Raw genomic sequence first — 6,342 nt, 5'->3', positions numbered from 1 at the left:
AACTCTGCCATACTTGCGGCTTCAATCACCCACTGTCTAGATGCCCATGATCTTCAAATTTGCTCCAGCTCAGTTCTGGTAGTTCACTGGACCTCTCACACAGTTGCCATCCTCTCCCCAACCTGTCTTTCCCCCCAGGGCTCCCCATCTCAGGAAAGGGTGCCTCCATAGCCCAACACCCTGAAAGTCATCGATTTCCCTCCCTCCCACTCCAGCCTTCCCACATCCACAAGACCCCAAACCCCCCATTCTACCCCCTAGAAAGATTCTACTCCTCTACTCTACTTCCCGTGGCACGGTCCCAGCTCAAGCCCTGACCCCTCTACACCTTGTCCATTGCCACCTCCTAATTGGTCTCCCTGCCTCCAGTCTCCACCCCACAGCCTGTGTCTGCCCTCTTTAAAACCCACCCATGACTCCCCTTGGTCTCTAGGACAAAGTCCAAGCTTTCCGAGTGAATGTCACAACCTTCTGCCTTCTGCACCGCCCCCATCTCCCAGGCCTCCACCCCTCCCTCAGCACCTCCTCCTACAGGGTACTACACAAAGAATTTGCTTTAGCAAAGGCTATTTTCCTTCTGTCCACCTGCTATTCCCTGTCTCAAATGCCCTCCCCAATTCCTCTGTTTGGTATTACTCTTCCTTCAAGGTGCAGACGAAAGTCACCTCCATGAGGCCTTGTCTGATTCCCTCAGCAAGAGAAGCCTGTTGAGCTCTGTTCTGTGCTGCCGCAGAACATGCCCATCTAACAAAGCTTATCCCACTATGCTCACCGGGGGGGGGGGGGGGGCTGTCAGTCTGTCTGTCTGTCTCCCCTGACTGGCAGCAAGCAACCTGGGGAAGGATCCCATTTTCTTGGAATCCATAGCACCTAATCTAAAGTAGGTGCCCAACACACAATACTGTTACCCATTTACTAAGCCCCTACTATGTGTCAGGCCCTGAGCTGGATGCTTTATATAAATTGTCTAGTTTTATCCTCAAAATCACCCTGCTGGGAGAGATGAGACTGAGATTCAGAGAGGCTGAGCAGCTGCTTCAGGTCACACTAATCGTGCACAGCAGTGTCAGAGACCGATTCGCCAGCTGCCATACTTGGTTCTCCATTGGCCTAGGGCTTCACCCCCCTGCCAACCCCAGATGTGGTCTCTAGGGAAGCACCAAACCCCACAGCTAACCAGAACTGGGTGTAGAACAAGTCCTTTGTCCTTTTATTCAGTTAACATGTTGGGATTTCTTAAAAAAGAAACTTTTAATAGGAAACCAAGGGAAAGCCCCTCCTCCCAATTTAAATATGTGATATACACATATATACATATATATGTGTACACACACACATATTTTAACACAACTGACGGGCAAGTTCAGGTCCTCCCACTGAGCTGTTACTTCCTCCTCTCTAAACTCGGTGGGACGGACTAGATGGTCTCAAGATCCTTGTCAGTCCTGATATCCTGTGATTCCATGGTTAGCTTCTCAGGTGGATGGTTGGCTGGTGATTTTTATTGGGGAGGGCAGTACCCTAAGGACACAGCTATGGGAAGAAGGGAATAGGGTTATGCTGTGCTGCAAGCAGACCAGTCCCCTCCCCTTTATGACTTGATCTGAGGGGGCCAAGGGGAGAGAGAGACTTGCCCAAGAGCCTCCTCCAGCCCCCTTTCCCAGGCCCTAAGATAGCACTGGCCAGTCTGAAGACTGGTCCTGTTGGGCTTTCAAGGGTCCTCTCCCCTTCAAGGGTTGGGCCTTCAAGGGTCCTGTTGGGCCTTCAAGGGTCCTGTCCCCTCCTTGGCCTCAGTTTGCACATCTTCACTTCCCTGGGCCACTGGCTGTGGCCTCCCTCCTCCAGCCAGTGGGACCCTCTGGAAAGCCCCTCACAGTGCAACACAGGAAGAGGAGAGGGGAGGCTGTGGGCGAGTTCCTGCAGAGGCTCAAGCTCAGCTGAGCTGTTGGAGCCTGTCATTTCCCTTCCTCCGCCCACCCAGCTGGGAGGCAGAAAAGTTTCATCACAGCTGAGTTGTTGTCCTTATAAGGGAAGGGCCTCCTGAGCCTCTCACTTGGGCCATGGCTGGCTGGTGGAGAGCCTGGCCAGCCTGGGGTATCCTCCAGGCGCCAGCAAAGGTGGGGATGCCCCAAGCCTCAGGTCTGCCAGAGGTTCCCTGGGCTCAGCATCCATCTGAAGTCAGACTCTCCAGAGAAAAAGCAGGAAGCCCATGGTGGCCCCAGGCCAGGACCCCAGGGGATCAAATCCCAGGTCCTGGCACTAACTTGTGGTCTCCTGGGCAAGTTGTTTTAAACTTCAGTTTACTAACCTGTAAATGGAGTGAACATAAATACATCTTCCTCATGAGGCCACTGTGGTGACGATGGGAGGTCAATGTAGGCCTGCCAAATAGGATGTGCCCTGTGAGGCCAGGCCATTGGGGTTTATTAAACATTGTCTATGAGGCAGGCCACGGGCTAAGTGTTCCACAGCAACCCTGTGAAGAAGGAAGAATTAGCCTATTTTATAGACAGGAAAAACTGAGGCAGTTTGCCTAAGGTCACTCATTCATGGCTGGGCTTGAATCTAGATGTGTCTGCCTCCGAATCTAAAGTCATGGTTTTTTCTGTTTATACCCTGCTACTTCCTCCAGGATTTTTTTCCTTTAATAAAATTATGACAACAGGGAGGAATGTTCACCATCATCTCTCTACCATCTCCTCCCACCTCCCCCGCAGACCCTCCTCATAACCTCCACTTAAGTGAGTGTATGTGGCCTTTTCTGACAGCCAAGTCTCCTATTTCTGACATGTCTTGTGTCAGAGATACGAGAGTAAAGGTTGGAAGGCAGGAAGACAGGACTTGGAGTTGGGACAAAACGCAATAGCTCCAGAAAGACACAGAGAGCTTCCAGGGCCCAGGCTCAGGTGGGGGCAGAGGGAGAGGCAATCCAGATGCTGCCCATCCCCCCAACAATCCCTCCTCCTCTGTCCTGGGTCTTGTCAGAATGTGGCCACCTTGTGGTTTGTAAAACTGTGAATCATGACTACCCACAGCACTTCAGGCCATTGAGATACTGCGGCCAGTAGTCAAAAAAAAAAAAAAAAAAAGGCCTCCTCTTCTCCACACAGGCCCCCAGCCCCCAAGACCAGAGGGAAGATTCTCACCATATCCTTCCTCAGCCCTGTGGCTGGCTACTAAGACCTTCCTTCCCCGCAGCCACCCTCTCCAAGGTGGCCTTCCAGAGGGGACCTCATTCTTGGGCCAGGGTCGGGGGACACCCTTACCAATAAAGGAGTTCTTCTCCCTTACCTTGGTTCCTTCTCAGAGATAAGAGACCTGTGAAGATGAAGTGATTCACCTAGGGTCCCCCAGCTCTACAGGCCACTCACTCGGTATGGCTGTGACACAGAGGCCAGTGGCAGGGGGATTCAGGCAGGTCATTGCCAGGCAATAGGCCCTGGTCAGGTGCTTCCTGTTATGTTGGCCAGCAGCCCTCACAGGAGGAAGGGAGTCAGCCATTGGGGAGCCCAGCAGTACTTTTGCACATCAGGGGTAGGGACATTGTACATCTCCTTTTCATTGGTGAGTAAACTAGAGGCTAAGACTCACCAAGGTCTCTCAATGGGACTTGAACCTTGGCAGTTTGAATTGGATCTCTGTACACTGGCCCAGGGGCTTCCAAAGGGCACTCAGTGAAGCCCTGGGATCCTGCTGAGATGTATTAGGGGTGCGGTAGGCAGGGCCCAGGCTCACCCCCAACCAGGACAGGCTCTGAGGTTAAAGTAACAGCTGGAATCATTTTGAACCATCATAGGAAACACCTGTTCAGGCAAGAATCATCAATGAATACCAAATCTACAGGGAAACTTTGATGAGGTGCAACATATTTGTGCAGTCTTAAAATATCTCCCAGATTGTTTATAGTTGCAAGAGAAAAAATCATAACTATACAATAGAAAAATCAGACACCTTGACCAGGAGGTCAAAATTGACATCACCAATGAGGGATGAATGAAGGTCATATGTCTCCAGATGCGATGTCCTGAAAAGGACCTACTATCACCTATGCAGTTTTCTGGCTGAGAATCCATAACCTCAATCTAATTATGAGGAAACCTCACAGTGACAAACCCCAAGTGAGGAATGTTCTATTAAAAAGGGTGGGGGTGTCTGGGTGGATCAGTTGGTTGAGTGCCCGACTCTTATTTTTGGCTCGGGTCATGATCTTGGGGTAGTAGGATGGAGCCCTACATTGGGCTCTGTGCTCAGTGGGGAGTCTGCTTGAGATTCTCTCTCTCTCCTTCTTTCTCTAAAATAAATCTTTTTAAAAGGGGGAAGGGGGAGGAAGGGCTGTATTCTTCAAATGTATCCACATCATGACAGATAAAGGCTGTGGAAACATTTCAGATTAAAGGAGACTAGAGAGACATGTAATATTTAAGCCTACACCGAAGGAAAAATATGAGATTATTGGGTCAAATGACAAAACTGGAGTAAGAGCAATAATAAGTATACCAGTGTTAAATTTTCTGAAGTTGATAACTGTATTATGGTTACATGAAAGAATATACTTACTCTTAGGAAATGCTCAGTGAAGTATTTAGGGATAAGGGACCATGAAAATGAATTCCTCAATGATTCAGAAAAAAATTACATTTGTTAAAGATAGCACTCAGAAGATAAGCCAATGGGTCAATCTGATAAAGAACACGTAGGTATTCTTTGTACTGTTCTTATTCTTGCAACTTTTCTGTTCCAAATAATCTCTAAAAATTGAAAAGCATTGTTCCTTATGACACTTAGCTCCCAGCCTGTAGAAACAATGTAGGCGGGGGTGGGGAGGGGGTAAAACTGGAGGGCCTAGCTGAGTTTAGCAAAGATGGGGCCCAGCCTATGGGAGGGGAGCCCTAGAATGAAGCTTGAAGGACCAGTGATGCCACTGACCAACGACGGCCTACCCTCTGCTTCCTTGAGGCCAGCCCTGGAGCTCGTCCCCACACCAACAAACAGGCTTGCGGCAGAGAAGTTCCGTAAAAAGGGATTTATTGCCAAACTTCCAGAAAGGCGCTTCATGACAGAAGACATGGAATGCCACCCTCCTCAAGGAGGCAGGCAAGGCATCCCCTGCATGTTCCCCATCCTTCTACCCCTCCCATTGAAGCTAGCTTCCCCCTTGGGGCCCAGGCCACCACGGCATGGGAAGCCCAGAGGGACCAATGACATTAGGTCACTGAGATGGCCCCAGAGCTACTTGCTCAATCTGGTCATTTATCAGAGGAGGAAACTGAGGCTCTAGTCCCTGGAAACAGGTGACTTGGCTAAAGCCCCAGCCAGCCCAGGCTGCTGGTGGGGGAAAGCTGTTCCCCAAGAGAAACCTGCAGGGGGCCATATGACGTGGGCAGCCGATGACGTCCTCGCTCTCATACTGAAGGCAGATGGACAGGCAGACTGTGGCATGGGAACCTAGTTTTGTCCATGGAGTGTAGTTTGAGGAGGCCAGCGGGGGCTCATGAGTCAGGACATTGCTGTTCACCTCCACCCTGCCCGGGACAGGCTGCAGAGTAGACATCTGCCCCTCTTGATCCCTGGCCACTACCCTCAAGAATAAAGTAGAAGTACAGTAAAGAAGACATTGACCTGCACTGGCAGGTCTCAGTGGGCACGACTGGTGATGGGGCAGTGGACAGAAAGGCCAGGGCATGCAGCTGTGACCCTCCCTTCTCCTCGTTCAGTAAATAAAAGTGCACATGCAGAAACCCCCTGAGCAGACCTGTCAGAAGCTGCTCCCACTCCTACAGGCCCCAGGGAGAGTGGCTGTGGCCCTCAGGGGGCTCTGCACCTAGACGGAGACTGGATGTGTTCCCAGAGTCAGGGACAACTGTGGGGGGATTGGGGGAGGGGGATGGGATGGAGAGGGAGAGGCCCAGGCTGCAAGCATGGACCAGGAAAGGGACAGAAGAAAATGCCCCTCCCGCTAGGAAGTTCAGAGGGGCAGTCCCTCTGGGGCCTGAGCCAGAGGGGGGGGGGGGGGGGCGGTGGGGAACAAGGAAAAGGGAAGTTATTTCAGGCCCAACATACCCCCATCGGCATTCGAACAAATGATTGGGATATTGGATTTGTTTGGGTTGAGGAGGAACCAGAGACCCAGATATAAATCCCATCTGCGGAGGCACAGAAGTTGAGGTGGCTTCTCTTCTGAAGGTTGATTTATAATGAAGTATATACAGGATTTTCTGATGTTGATATCAGAGCCATTCTCGGGCTCACCCCTACAGGAAATGTGCAAGGCTGGACACAGGCTGGTCCAGGGGTAGAGACTAGACTAGGAGACCCTTCGAGTTCCTCCTCCAACCTGGAGTC

Source organism: Phoca vitulina, unplaced genomic scaffold (assembly GCF_004348235.1).
Source record: "Phoca vitulina isolate PV1807 unplaced genomic scaffold, GSC_HSeal_1.0 scaffold20, whole genome shotgun sequence".
In the NCBI taxonomy this organism is placed as follows: domain Eukaryota; kingdom Metazoa; phylum Chordata; class Mammalia; order Carnivora; family Phocidae; genus Phoca; species Phoca vitulina.
This window is presented reverse-complemented; position numbering follows the sequence as displayed.